Below are 13,421 nucleotides of genomic sequence, written 5' to 3' on the forward strand. Positions count from 1 at the left end.
CACTATTCATGGAGCTTTCTCTTTTCTCTTTACCTGTGGTCCTTGCCATCATGGAGCTTTTAGTCTGGAGTAGGGGTTGGCAAACCTTTTTCGTAAAGGACCAGTTCATAATTCTCTTAAGCTTTGCAGGCCACATAGTCTCTGATGCAACTCCTCAACTCTCCCATTGTCCTGTAAAAACAGCCACAGGCAATATGTAAATGAATGAGTGTGGCTGTGTGCCAATAAAACTTTATTTACAGAACCTGGTGGTGGGTTGGATTTGGCTCCTGGGCTATAACTTCTGATCTAGAAGAAAAGATAGACCTCGAACAAATCTTGATAACCTGGTGGCAGCTCTCAGCAATGATTTTTCTTCCACTTTCTGGACCACAGTGCAGAGGGTTGAGTTACTCTGTAGTTCGTGAAACATTACCTCATTGATTCATGCCAGGCTCCTCTTCTCATTTATCTACTTAAATTCCCATCCCATCCCCCTCTTCTCATAGGCAACTGCTCCAACACATCTGCTTTGTATCCTTGAAATTACATGCATCTCTCTAAAGCACGTTGCCTTGTGTGATGTATTCTCAATTTATATAAACGATATTGTGGTATCAACTGTTCTGTTTCTTACTTTTTCCCCATTCAGCATTGTGTTTTTAAAATCTAAGCTGTGTGTACATTTAGTTAATTGTTTCCAAATGCTGCAAAAAATTTCACATCGTGCATCACTAAGTTTTCCTTACTCATTCCTCTGGTGATGGCCACTGAATTTGCTGCTAGTTCCCCCCCAACTCCTGCACATTACAAGCATCCTCCTGAGTTTCCTGTGTGGAGGCTGCACACCCCTGGCTTTCCCCCTTGGCATGCCCCCTTGTTGTAACATTTGTCCACTGGATGGGATCTGGTAAGCCTGGTGCTCAGTAGAGCCAACAGTATTGGGTGAATGAATGAGTTTTCCTGGAAAGAACTCTGCCAGCTTCCTTTTTGTCTGTCAAACAGTCTAGTAGAACACTTGGTTTGTCTTGGTTGCCCCCAAACAGCAGACTGATGACAGCCCCCACCCTGGCGGCACTGTTCTGTGGGGTGTCTTTTCCCTGGCAATGGGAAAATTCCCTGGCAATTTCCCAATAATGGGAAAGTACAATAAAGTACTTTCCCATTATTGCTTCTTATGTAGTAACTGACTGTTGGGTGGGCTGATTCTTTCTCATATTGCAAACTTGGGGAGCATGATAGCTAATTTTGTACGTCAATGTGGCTAGGCTATGGTGCCCATTTCTTTGATCAAATGCCAGTCTAGATGTCACTGTAAAGGTTGTTTTTTTAGATGAGAGTAACATTGAAGTCAGTAGATTCTGAATAAACATATTATCCTCCAGGTCTTAAGAGAAAAGACTGAGGTCCCGCGAAGATGAAGAAATCCTCATGAAGATGAATCCAAAGGCAGATTCAATTCTAGCTGTCTTCGGACTCAAGACTGCAACATCAACACTTCCCAGGGTCTCCAGCCTGTCCGCCTCTCCCGCAAAATTCAGATTTGCCAGTATCCAGAGTCATGAACAATTCCTTAAAGTAAATCTTTTTCTGTTTCTTTCTGGATACGTATAGGTTGTGTTTCTCTGGAGAATCCTGATTAATGCACGAAAGGTCAGGATAAGTCTACTCCAAGGTAAAATCTTTCTCATGATATTTAATACTTGAAAGCGGCTTCAGGAGACTCCGTCTGCGACAGCATCTAGGAGTGACTCCCAGCCTGCCACCCTACACAGACGTGGGAAGTGCCAGCTGATGTTCCTCAAATCTGAGTTGAATCAGTGTGCTTTAAACTCCATGAAGACCCACATCATTTCTTTCCTCCATCTGACTTTAGAATGTGAAATCCCTCCAATGGATTTGGGGTCCAAGCCTCACTTAAGCCTTGGTCATTATGAACCACTCATCAGACTAAGCTTAGCCATCCTAGAAGGATCACAGCAGCAAGCCACATAGTGCTTTACTGCATGGCCCTCAGAGCACACAGCACCATACAATGGTTCCGAGGGGAAAGGCAGTCTGCCATCTGATCCCTGTTATTTTTCCAATTTATGGAAATTGGGTCCCAGGCACTCAGTAAACTGCTTTTAATTTTCACAACAACCTTGCAAAGCAGCCACCTTAGTTCCATTTTATAGATGAGGAGATGGAGGCCGGTGTTGTTAAGTCACTTGTTTGGAGCATTCAGAGGTGGGTAGTGAAGGCGGATGCAAGCCCAGGTTTGGGTTGTGAGGCCAAGACCTGTGATCATTCCATTGTGCCTCAACTTTTATTCATTCATTCATCCATCCATCCATCCATCCATCCACCTACCCACCCCCACCCACCCCGCCATCCATCCATCCATCCTGTCTTCAGTGCCAGGGTATGTTCTAGGAGTAAGAGGGTCTGGAATAAGACATTTCCTCTTTCCTCAAGAGGCTCACAGGCACACTGAGCAATAATGGGATGGTGAGACAGTCCTGACTTGGGGGTGCGGGCAAAATGAGCGTAGAAGTGAAGACACTGTTCTTTCCTGGGATTGTTGGGGGAGGCTGGTAGTTTCAGCAGGAGACTGTGGCAGAGCTCCCAGCCCAGTATGTATACAGGGGGCCATTGGTGGCATTGGAGGAGGGGCTGCCCAGGTGGAGTGGGGACCCCAGAGGCAGCAAGGACATTCCCAGAAGAGGGAAGAGTATGTGCAGAGGCTGTTTGGAGAGCTGGTCACTGGGCTGGAGTGGGTGTGCGGAGCCTGTGCTCAGGGAGGAGGTGAATGTGCCTGGAAATGCAGGCAAAGGAAAGAGCTGGAAGGCTGTGCTGAGTGTCCTGGACTCAGCCATCATCCTGGGGATCACCTGGGGCTTTTGTTGTGGACTAAGACAAGGGTGAGGTGAGCGCAACACTCGTTTTAGGTGTAAATTTTAAGGAGAAGCCAAAAAAAAAAAAAAAAAAACAAACCCCAACTCAGTTATCAAGATAAATGCTATAAAAATCAGTGCAAAAATGTCCATGATGAGCAATGGAGCAAAGAAACTTTGAAATGAGGACGGGAGTTGACCCTGCACTTGGATGGCTCACCTTGCTCATCTCAACCTAAACCTGGCCCTGCTTTTGTTAAAGACCCGGATTCCTGCTTCTCCCCATGGACCTGCTGACTCAGGCTTTGCAGAGGAGAGGCCCTGTTAGTTCCTAGTGCTCCAGGTGATCTTCACGGTGGTGTTTTTTCTTTCTAAACTGGTTCCTGGTTAACAACCACCTGTGGGAACTCAGTAAAAACAGAGATTCTTGAGTCACTCACAGACCTTTTGCCTCTGAATCTGCCGTAAAGCAGCCCAGAAGGCTGGAGATTGAGCACGGGCCTAGGGAGCTTCACACTGTCTGTGCAAGAGGGCAAGCAGTGGAGAATGAAGAGGAGGCTTTTAGGCTAATGGGTCTTGCTTTGGCTGGCCCAGATACGGGCGCCATTCTGGCTGAGTTTTCCCACTTTTCAATTTCCACATGGGAAAACGTCCTGGTTGTTAAAGACTGCACACTACACTCCTACAGCAGGTATTCTAAGAGACTGCTTACACAGAAAGCCCCAACTCCTGGCCCAACTTTCAAGGCCTTACACGTGTGGCCCTCCCTCTGTCTCCAACAGGCTGTCAGCCCAGGAGCCTCGTCACTGTCGCCATCAGGGCTTCTGGCTTGAAGCCTCTTCCCAGGCAGGTCCCCCTGCTAAAGCCCCTCACCATCTCCCCTCTACTACTCTCAATGCTGCTCTATCCTTAAGGCTCAGCTGAGGCCCTTCCTCTCCAGGAAGCTCCTCCACCCCCCGGAATGCCACTGCCATGGCAACAGTTCTGTCTTCTGAAGTCTCCAGCTCTCTCTGGCAAGAACGGTTCTGTCTCTGCTTTCACATGTTCTTGTGTCTTTGTCCTACCCTCGAAGCTTCCTCTCGTTCTTCTGCCTTCCAGGGGTGCTCCTTGGGAAGCAGCGGGGCACTCACCAAGTTTCGTGGCTGCAGAGTCCAAAAACTTGGCTCTAAGTCTTGGCTCCACTTCTTCTGGTGACCTTGGACCCATCCTCTGCCCTCTGGTTTTTTTGGCACAAGATCTAACTACCTCAGTGGGGGCGTGAGAGCCGAAGGAGATGGTGTTACTGGCAGGGGGAAGTGCGTGATGCCAATTAGGTCATTACCATTCCTAAGTTAGAAACCCGCAAGCATTTGCCGAGGGCAGGGTGGGCATCTCAGGGCTCCATCTTCCCCTCCTCATGGACAGCAGTTCCGTGAGCACCAACTCACTGGCTGGGGACTTGCGTCCCAAATCAGTACCTTGTCCTCTTCAGCAGGAGGTTAAGGGGGTGATTCTAGCCATCCATTCTTTCCACAGATAGGGCAAACTTAGGCTGGAAATGTTTTGAGAGGGCTTGTTGATAGCTTACTTTATTCTACAATAAGAGATTTTACAAAGATTCAAAGGGAGGTAGAGAAAGTTCATTTTAAATTGGCTTTGATTCAGTTTTTAGGATTCCAGGAGCTTCTGGAAAGCAGGCTTTTATGGAAGGACACTTGGAAGGAGGTATGTGTTTTAAATTGCTCTGCAACATGAACATCTTTCAAAGAGACACAGTTCTCTCAAGTGACACACTAGGAGGAACAAATGCTGTCTGAGTCAGGTACTCTGTCCTAGGGGCATGGGAAGTGCTGGGAGGCCCAGGATGGAATGGGGGAGCTGGGACCCGGATCCGACCCTCTTGTGTGTTCCGGTACCGGATGCTGGTGTTGGCTGAACAGACCCCGCTCGTGGTTTCATCTCGGTAAAGACAGAGTAAGCGGGTGGGGGCTTGTTTCTTTGTGTAGCGAGCCTGCTGGTGAGTACGAATGGAAAACTCAATTATCAGTGAGGTTAGGGGCAGGGTGAGAGGTCAGGGCCGAATGCCTGCGCTTCCTCTGGGTGCTGAGAGAGTTGCTCCTGTCTGCACTGCTTGGGAGGAGGATGCATTGATCAGGGTCAAAGGTTGTGTGTCATCAAAGGCGGTCCAGGAATAAAGGGAGCCCTTCCCAGGGATTCTAGGATGGCCTGTGGAAACCCAAGGCAATTCATGCTCAGATGTGCCCCGTACCCAACAAGTCAAGAATTCTTATTACAAAATTCAGAAGAGAATGTTGCTTTATCTTAGGATAGCTTTCAAAGACTTCGGATTTGAAGGTGGAGAGTTTGGAAACACTCTCCGTCTATCCTCCTCAGCCAAGAATTCTCCCCCTCTGGGGCAGAGGCTACACATGTCTTCCTTTTTTGAGAGAAAAAAACAATTCATTAAAAAGTTCTTTGTATAAGTCTGGACACCCCAAAGATAGGACCCTGGCTGCCCTTGTTTCACACTTATCTTTTCCCATGGGAATAATTTCTTCGTAGACAAGAAAAAACCACACACACAGTAACTTGAGAATTGGAAGTTAAATTTGAACAATAACATGGCTAAAGGATTGTGTGGAAAAACCATAAAGATGGGAAGAATAAAAGAAAGACAATCTACCAAAAGACAGACAGAGAGGTAAAAAGAAAGACAGAAATTTAGAGGGAAGGAAAGAAAGAAAGTTTATGTGTGAACCCAGACGAAAAAAAAAAGTACCTCACGGGCAGATGCAGCCAACTATCATCTGCTGATTTAAAATACGACAAACATTCCCAAGGGCAAGATTCTGAACTAGAGGGGAGAAAGGAGTTTTCCAGCAGTTATATATATTTTTTAATAATCATTTCTTGTTTTTTACAGCGAAGTGCAAAAAATGAACAAAGAGGCCCGATGATGCATCTGCTGAACTTTTCAGTTGTCAAATGCAAATTGAGCACAAAGAGGACAGAGTTGATGACATATCAGGAACATTTTTTATTTCCAGAGCAGGTCTGAGTCCCAGCGGAAGACTGAGGCCGACTGAGCCAGAGGTACCACTTCAACAGGTCACTGGTCTCTGCAGAGGAAGGAAAAGGTGTAAGAGTTCTCCCTGCATAGATGCTATTTGTGACTTGGATGTTTTCTTTCTAATACAAATGCATCAAAGTGTTCACAGGAATCTAGCTATATGCAAGAAGTCTGGATTTTCTGCCTGAGAGAACTGGCCAGTATCTCACCCATGGGCACCAGAACCCATTTCTAGATTACTAAGAAATGAGCACAAGAATACTGTGTATAAGGCACTGTGTTCCTAGACCTTTCCAAATTTTACTTAATGCAGATTAACTTCATCAACCCTGGTGAAAATGCCACCTCCTCTAGGAAGCCTTCCCCATTTGTCCCATCTCAGAGACATTTGACTCCATGGGCTTCTCTGCAGTTTTGTTCCGTGTAGGACTGCCTAGTGCCTAGCTTTCTTGTGGTGTTCCTTGCTTATGTCTTGTCTCCCCATTTGATTTGGAGGGTCCTGGGAAGGGACCACTGGGCTGGGCTATAGTAGGTCCCCTGTAAAGACCTGTTGAGTAATTAGAAGAGACAGTGGCCCCATCTGGGTGAATCCTGAATTTAATCAATTCCCTGGATCCCTGTTTATCTTGCAAGTAGGGTAAGAATGTCATTGAAATCCTATGATGTAGTCATGGAAGGGCTAATCCAGTCAGTGTACTACTACTAGTCACTAGGCATACTGTTTAGCTCAGCGGTTTTTTGTTTTGTTTTGATAACAAGACTGTCTCGATGAAGGAAGCTGGGCATTGTTTAATATTCTAATGCAGGCTCCTTATTTCACAGCATACTGGTAGTTACACTTGGAGTCGCGGTGAAATAAAACATCTAGGCCAGCGCCGTGGCTCACGTCTGTAATCCCAGCACTTTCAGAGGCTGAGGCAGGTGGATCACTTGAGGTCAAGAGTTCGAGACCAGCTTGGCCAACATGGTGAAATCCCACCTTTACTAAAAATACAAAGATTAGCCTGGCGTGGTGATGCATGCCTATAATCCCAGGTACTCGGGAGGCTGAGGCAGGAGAATTGCTTGAACCTGGAAGGTGGAGGCTGCAGTGAGCCAAGATGGCACCACTGCACTCCAGCCTGGGTGACAGAGCGAGACTCTGTTTCAAAAAAATTAAAAAAAGAAAAAAGAAATAAAACATATAGCATCGCCCTCTTCATTTGACAGATGTGGACTTTGAGGCTGACAGGGAGGTAACTTGTCCATGATTACACAGCAAGAAATAGAGCTGCAGTTGGTACCAGCGCCTTATAACACTGGATCTATAATAATAATAAAACACCACCAGTGTCAGTGCGTGTAAATTTCACACCGCTTATCACACTACATCTACAAAGTAGTGCTGAGAATTAGGCATGGCAGGCATTAGTCTCTCCACAAGGAAACAAGCTCAGAGACTCTAAAGATCCGTCCAAATGCATAGAGTGGGGAAGTGATGAAAAGAGGACGGTAGGACATCCCAGCCCTGCCCATGTTCAGAGCTTGTTCCAACACATTAGTCTTCAGATGAGCTCATATTTTAGTCTTACATGCTCCAGCAATGGCCTGAGAGGTGTAGGTACATACTGAATGTCCAGGCCTCGTTAAAGGTAACTACAGGATGGGCCAGGTGTGATGGCTCACACCTGTAATCCCAGCACTTTGGGAGGCCAAAGCAGGTGGATCATGAGGTCAGGAGTTCGAGACCAGCCTGACCAACATGGTGAAACCCCATCTCTACTAAAAATACAAAAATTAGCGAGGTGTGGTGGTGGGTGCCTGTAATCACAGCTACTCAGGAGGCTGAGGCAGGAGAATCACTTGAACCCGGGAGATGGAGGTTGCAGTGAGCCAAGATGGCGCCATTGCACTCTAGCCTGGGCAACAGAGTGAGACTCTATCTCAAAAAATAAAATAAAATAAAAAATAAAAGATAACTGCAGGATGAATACACAAGTGCTATGTTTAGAAATTGAAATGCTCCAAGTTTTTAGCAGTTTCATCGTAATAGAACTCAGTTTCTAAGAGGCTCTACACCTGTGTCTTCTGGTAACATACCTACTAACTATCTCAAATCTGTTTTTGAACAAAGTATGGGAAAGATAATACATCAAAATGAGCCTTGATTTACACAGCAGCAGGCAAGTTCTCTGACAGAAAATACTTTGTAAATCACGAACCTCATGCAAATGCTAGGTATTACTTATATTTTGAAGCCTGGAACAATCAGATGTTTGACATTTTTCAATTAGAAGTATGGGGCTGAGATACTTGTCCACTGAAAACATAACACAACCCATAAAATCTTAGTTTTTAAATTGTCTTTTCTTTTTCTTTCTTTCTTTTTTTTTTTTTTTGAGACAGAATTCTCACTCTGTCACCCAGGCTGGAGTGTAGTGGCACTGTCTCGGCTCACTGCAACCTCTGATTCTCAGGTTCAGGTAATTTTCCTGCCTCAGCCCCCTGAGTAGCTGGGATTACAGGTGCCCGCCACCATGGCTGGCTAATTTTTGTACTGTTAGTAGAGACAGGGTTTCACCATGTTGCCCAGGCTGGTCTCAAACTCTTGAGCTCAAGTGATCTGCCTGCCTCGGCCTCCCAGAGTGGTGGGATTACAGGCGTGAGCCACCGCATCTGGCCTAAGTTTCATTTTTAACAACACAAATTAGTTCTATCAAATATCTTAAATCTTAAAATGAAATCTTTTTTAACAGAAAACCAAATACCACATGTTCTCACAAGTGGGAGCTAAACATTGGACACTCATGAACATAAAGATGGGAACAGTAGACACTGGGGACTGTTACGGCGGTGAGGAAAGGGGTGGAGGGGGCAAGGGCTGGAAAAGTGTTGGAGACTATGCTTAGTACCTGGGTGACAGGATCAATTGTATGCCAAACCCCAGCATCACACAATATTCCCAGGTAAGAAACCTGCACATATACCCTAAGAATCTATAATAAAAGCAGAAATTAGTAAAAATAAAATAAAATAAATGTAAAAAGATAAAAAATACTTTAAGCAAACCAAGCCACACACAGGAACCAAGAGGATCCTTACAAAGATTGCTTCTTCCTCTGGAGCAGACACCCACCAAGCCGACAGCCACAAGTAAGTTTCCTTGCAATTTTTAAAGCCAAGGATTTGCCACACTTTCGTAGACCTCACATAAGCTCTTCATTGCACATGGGAAACCTATGAACACTTTATTTCTGCTCACAACTTCCTGTCTGGATGTTGGCATTCAGGGGGCCTGGGAAGGGGTTTGTGGCTGCAGGTCCCCCCCTGCTCTGTGGCTGCCACATAAGGCCTTGTTTGTTACAATGAAGTGAATCAAGCTGGATCTGATAGGCCTAAGTTCCCTTTTCTTTTTTTCTCCAGGAGAAGTGAGATTCCTCAAACGTGGGGTCTAGATTTGCTGGCAGGATGCTCAGCTAAACGTAGTCCGCAGAGAAGGATGGGGGAAGATCTTTGTTTCCTAGACCTGCGACTTTTCTAATTTAAGTGGCCAATATATGATCTTTTTAAGGAAGGAGGTCTTAACACCAGCTTGGACTGCAGCGGAAAACTGGGAATTCCTTGGCAGAAAATCTCTACTCGGTTTATTTTATTTATTTATTTATTTATTTTGAGACGGAGTCTCACTCTGTCTCCCAGACTGGAGGGCAGTGGCGCGATCTTGGCTCATGGCAAGCTCCGCCTCCCCGATTCACGCCATTCTCCTGCCTCAGCCTCCCAAAGCTGGGACTACAGGCGCCCGCAATGGCGCCCAGCTAATTTTTTTGTATTTTTTTTTAGTAGAGACGAATTTTCACAGCATTAGCCAGGATGGTCTCGATCTCCTGACCTTGTGATCCACCCGCCTCGGCCTCCCAAAGTGCAGGATTACAGGCATGAGTCACCGTGCCCGGCCTATTTGATTTATTTTTATTTTTAGTTTTAGTTTTTATTTACAGACAAGGTCCCAGCTGACCAACATGGCGAAACCCTGTCTCTACTAAAAATACAAAATTTAGCTGGGTGTGGTGGCACACGCCTGTAATCCCAGCTACTCAGGAGGCTGAAGCAGGAGAATTGCTTGAACCCGGGAGGCAGAGGTTGCACTGAGCCGAGATCTTGAGGCTACAAGACAGAGTGAGACTCTGTCTCAAAAAAAAAAAAAAAGACAAGGTCTTGCCCCAGGCTGGAGTGCTGTGGTGCAATCTCGGCTCACTGCAGCCTCCACCTTGCAGGATCAGGTAATCCTCTTACCTCAGCCTCCAGAGTAGGCGTGCACTACCACGTCTGGCTTTTTTTTTTTTTTTTTTTTTTTGGTATTTTTTGTACAGATGGGGTTTTGCCATGTTGCCCAGGCTGGTCTTGAACTCCTGGCCTAAAGCAATCCACCCCCCCTTAGTTTCCCAAAGTGCTGGGATAACAGGTGTTAGCCACTGCACCGGCTTCTATTTTAATTTTCTTTTTTTTTTTTTTGGAGACAGAGTTTCACTTTTGTTGCCCAGGCTGGAGTGCAATGGCGTGATCTTGGCTCACCACAACCTCTGCCTCCCAGGTTCAATCGATTCTCCTGCCTCAGGCTCCTAAGTAGCTGGGATTACAGGCATGCACCACTACGCCTGGCTAATTTTGTGTTTTTAGTAGAGACGGAGTTTCTCCATGTTGGTCAGGCTGGTCTCGAACTACCGACCTCAGGTAATCTGCCCCCCTCGGCCTCCCGAAGTGCTGGAATTACAGGCATGTGTCACCATGCCCGGCGTTTGATTTTAATTTTAACAGTACTTTGCAAACTCAACTCACACGTTTTCAGAAAGATTTCAAGGTCTGCTGCCTCTGGGATGAAATGGAAACTCCTAGGCTGGGCCTGAGTGAAAGCAGCAGAGCATGGCCATAGGCAGAAGAGCCAGGCTGTGGAGGTGGCTGGAATTTGGTCCCAACCTTGACCGGGTACATCCTAACAGTGAGCCAGGAAGGCTGCCCCACTTCCTGGAGGTTCAAGGTTTTGATATCTGAGATGGGGCCAATGCTAACATCTAAACTCTTAAAGTTATTGTGAAGATTAAAAGAGATAATGAATAAAATGTCTCTTACCCCCGAACACTGATGACCTCGTCCCTCACCCCCTTTTCCTCTTTTTAATTATCTTTCCTGCCTTTTTCTTGCTTCTTAATTCATTGAGGTCATACTCAGAGGAAGGCCCTAGACACGAGGGGATCGTGTTGAATTCCATGAGGTTCCAGTCCTCAAGGAGAACATCTCCTGGGGCAAACACACAAGTGAATGGAAGGATGGGGTACACAGGCTGCCCACGGGCTCGGAGGAGGACCAACTAACCTGGCAGTTCCCACTGTCCTTCTGGGTCTAGGTGACTCCTTTCCCAGCTTTGTGTCTACAGTTTTATCCATACCTATTGTCTGTCTTGCAAGAAATATCCTTCAGGCATTTGGGGGGAAATGGGTGTGTACACAAAGAGAGGGAGAGAGAGCCAGAGCAAGTGCGAGAGAGAGCGATAGCGAGAGAGAGAGAGAGAGAGAGAGAGAGAGAGAGAGAGCGAGACTAATCCTCTGTTCCCTGACCACCCAGGGCTCCAAGGAGAAATTGAATAGGACATGGCAGTCACTGTCCTTCCACTACTGGAAGCACATGAAAGTTGTCCAGAGAGCAGGTCAAGAGTCATTCGTGGGTGACAACATAGGACTCTGGTGCAGGGAAGAAAGGCACGTAGGAGCGTTCTTATGATGTGTGGGTCACAGAAAGGAGGCTCCAACAGGCTAGGGCTGGTGAACTCTCAACCCCTCCTTTGAGTCTTTAGAGGGCCCCAGAAGTGGCTACCTAGGTATTGAGCAGACAGGGTCCTCAGCCAGTCCTGGCCCCACCAAGGTGAGCCACGGGGGCTGTGACCAGGATTCGGGGGCCTTCTCTCCACCCAGCCTTTCGGGCCTTCAAGGGCTGAAGCAGCAGTGGGGCAGGCCACGCCCAGTGGATACGGCTTATCAAATGTCTGGCCCCCATCTCTCTCCTGAGCACAAAAGCCTCTTGTGTGGCTGAGTGCAGAGAGCGGACACAGACCATCCTCTCTTCTCTTTGTCATTAACGTAATCTATTTGATCTTGAGGGTGGTTTTGTTTCAGTTTTCCAAGGGGTAAGGGGGACAGAGGGTGGCATTTCTTCTGACTTTGAAGAGTAGAATGAAAGGGTTAAGCAGGAAAATTAAGCCCCGGAAAAAGATGCATCTGAGATCCTCTTTACCTTGTGAGAAAAGAGCTTATGCTCAGACCTACAGGAAATTCACCTATTCTTTGGAAAGAAAGTGATTTTGTTATTATTGCTGCTACTAATATGATTATACTTGTCTAAATTTCTTTATGTACCTTTTACCTCTTTTTCAAAAGGATTTTAACATACCAGTAAAACAAGTTTACAATGATTAAATAAAGGAATGATGGTCAAGAGAAAATAAGGATAGAAGAACTAAGATAACAGGTAAAAAGTTAGAAGTTAACATTTCCCCTCTGAAGGCCTGGGGAATGACTAGATGTAGATGAGGACTCAGTTCTGAGCTTCCTAGCAGCCACATTAATGAGGGAAACACTCACATGGTTCACAGCATCAGCAAGAAACAAGCTGTGTCAGTAAAAGACAGCACTGTGTGATATATCAAAAATATGTATTATCAATAAAATCCCTTTATAGATTTAAATATTAGAAGATATGGCCCTTTGGGAATTCCCAGCTACCTCTAGAACAGCATTTTCTGTTTTTTTTTTTTTTTCTTTTCTTTTTCTTTTTTGAGACAGAGTCTTGCTCTGTCTCTGCTGCCCAGGCTGGAGTGCAGTGGTGCAATCTCGGCTCATTGCAACCTCCACCTGCTGGGTTCAAATGATTCTCCTGAGTAGCTGGGATTACAGGTGCCTGCCTCCATGCCTGGCCAATTTTTTTGTATTTTTAATAGAGACAAGGTTTCACCATGGTGGCCTGGCTGGTCTTGAACTCCTGACCTCAAGCAATTGCCCACCTTGGCCTCCCAAAGTTCAGAGATTACAGGTGAGAGCCACCAAGATAGGCCTAGAACAACATTTTCTTTTTTTTTCTTTTTCTTTTCTTTCTTTCTTTTTTCTTTCTTTTTTTTTTTTTTTTTTTTGAGACAGAATTTCACTCTTGTTGCCCAGGCTGGAGTGCAATGGCGCGATCTTGGCTCACCACGACCTCCACCTCCCGAGTTCAAGCGATTCTCCTGCCTCAGCCTCCCGAGTAGCTGGAATTACAGGCATGCACCACCATGCCTGGCTGATTTTTCATATTTTTAGTAGAGATGGGGTTTCTCCATGTTAGTCAGGCTGATCTCAAATTCCTGACCTCAGGTGATCCGCCCGCCTCAGCCTCCCAAAGTGCTGAGATTAAAGACGTGAGCCACCGCGCCCGACCAAACATTTTCTGAATTGTGTTTTCTGAAACATTGATTCTGTGAGACACTAACAGGTATTTCTCAAAAGCAGACACTG

At 46.0% G+C, this 13,421-nt stretch overlaps 1 long non-coding RNA gene across 5 annotated transcripts; it reads left to right on the forward strand.

Moving 5' to 3' along the window:
- The first annotated feature begins 3,852 nt into the window (after positions 1 to 3,852).
- Positions 3,853 to 11,151, forward strand: LOC105486450 (uncharacterized). Of its 5 annotated transcripts, none has more exons than XR_011611474.1 (4): positions 3,853 to 4,168; positions 4,500 to 4,559; positions 5,161 to 5,535; positions 5,758 to 11,148. It is a non-coding gene; the product is annotated as an uncharacterized lncRNA (long non-coding RNA). The 5 variants fall into 5 exon arrangements; XR_011611472.1 differs by having other exon boundaries at positions 5,397 to 5,535; XR_011611473.1 differs by having other exon boundaries at positions 4,500 to 5,535; positions 5,758 to 10,614; positions 10,730 to 11,147.
- Positions 11,152 to 13,421: the final 2,270 nt, after the last annotated feature.

This window comes from Macaca nemestrina, chromosome 13, assembly GCF_043159975.1.
Source record: "Macaca nemestrina isolate mMacNem1 chromosome 13, mMacNem.hap1, whole genome shotgun sequence".
Classification (NCBI taxonomy): domain Eukaryota; kingdom Metazoa; phylum Chordata; class Mammalia; order Primates; family Cercopithecidae; genus Macaca; species Macaca nemestrina.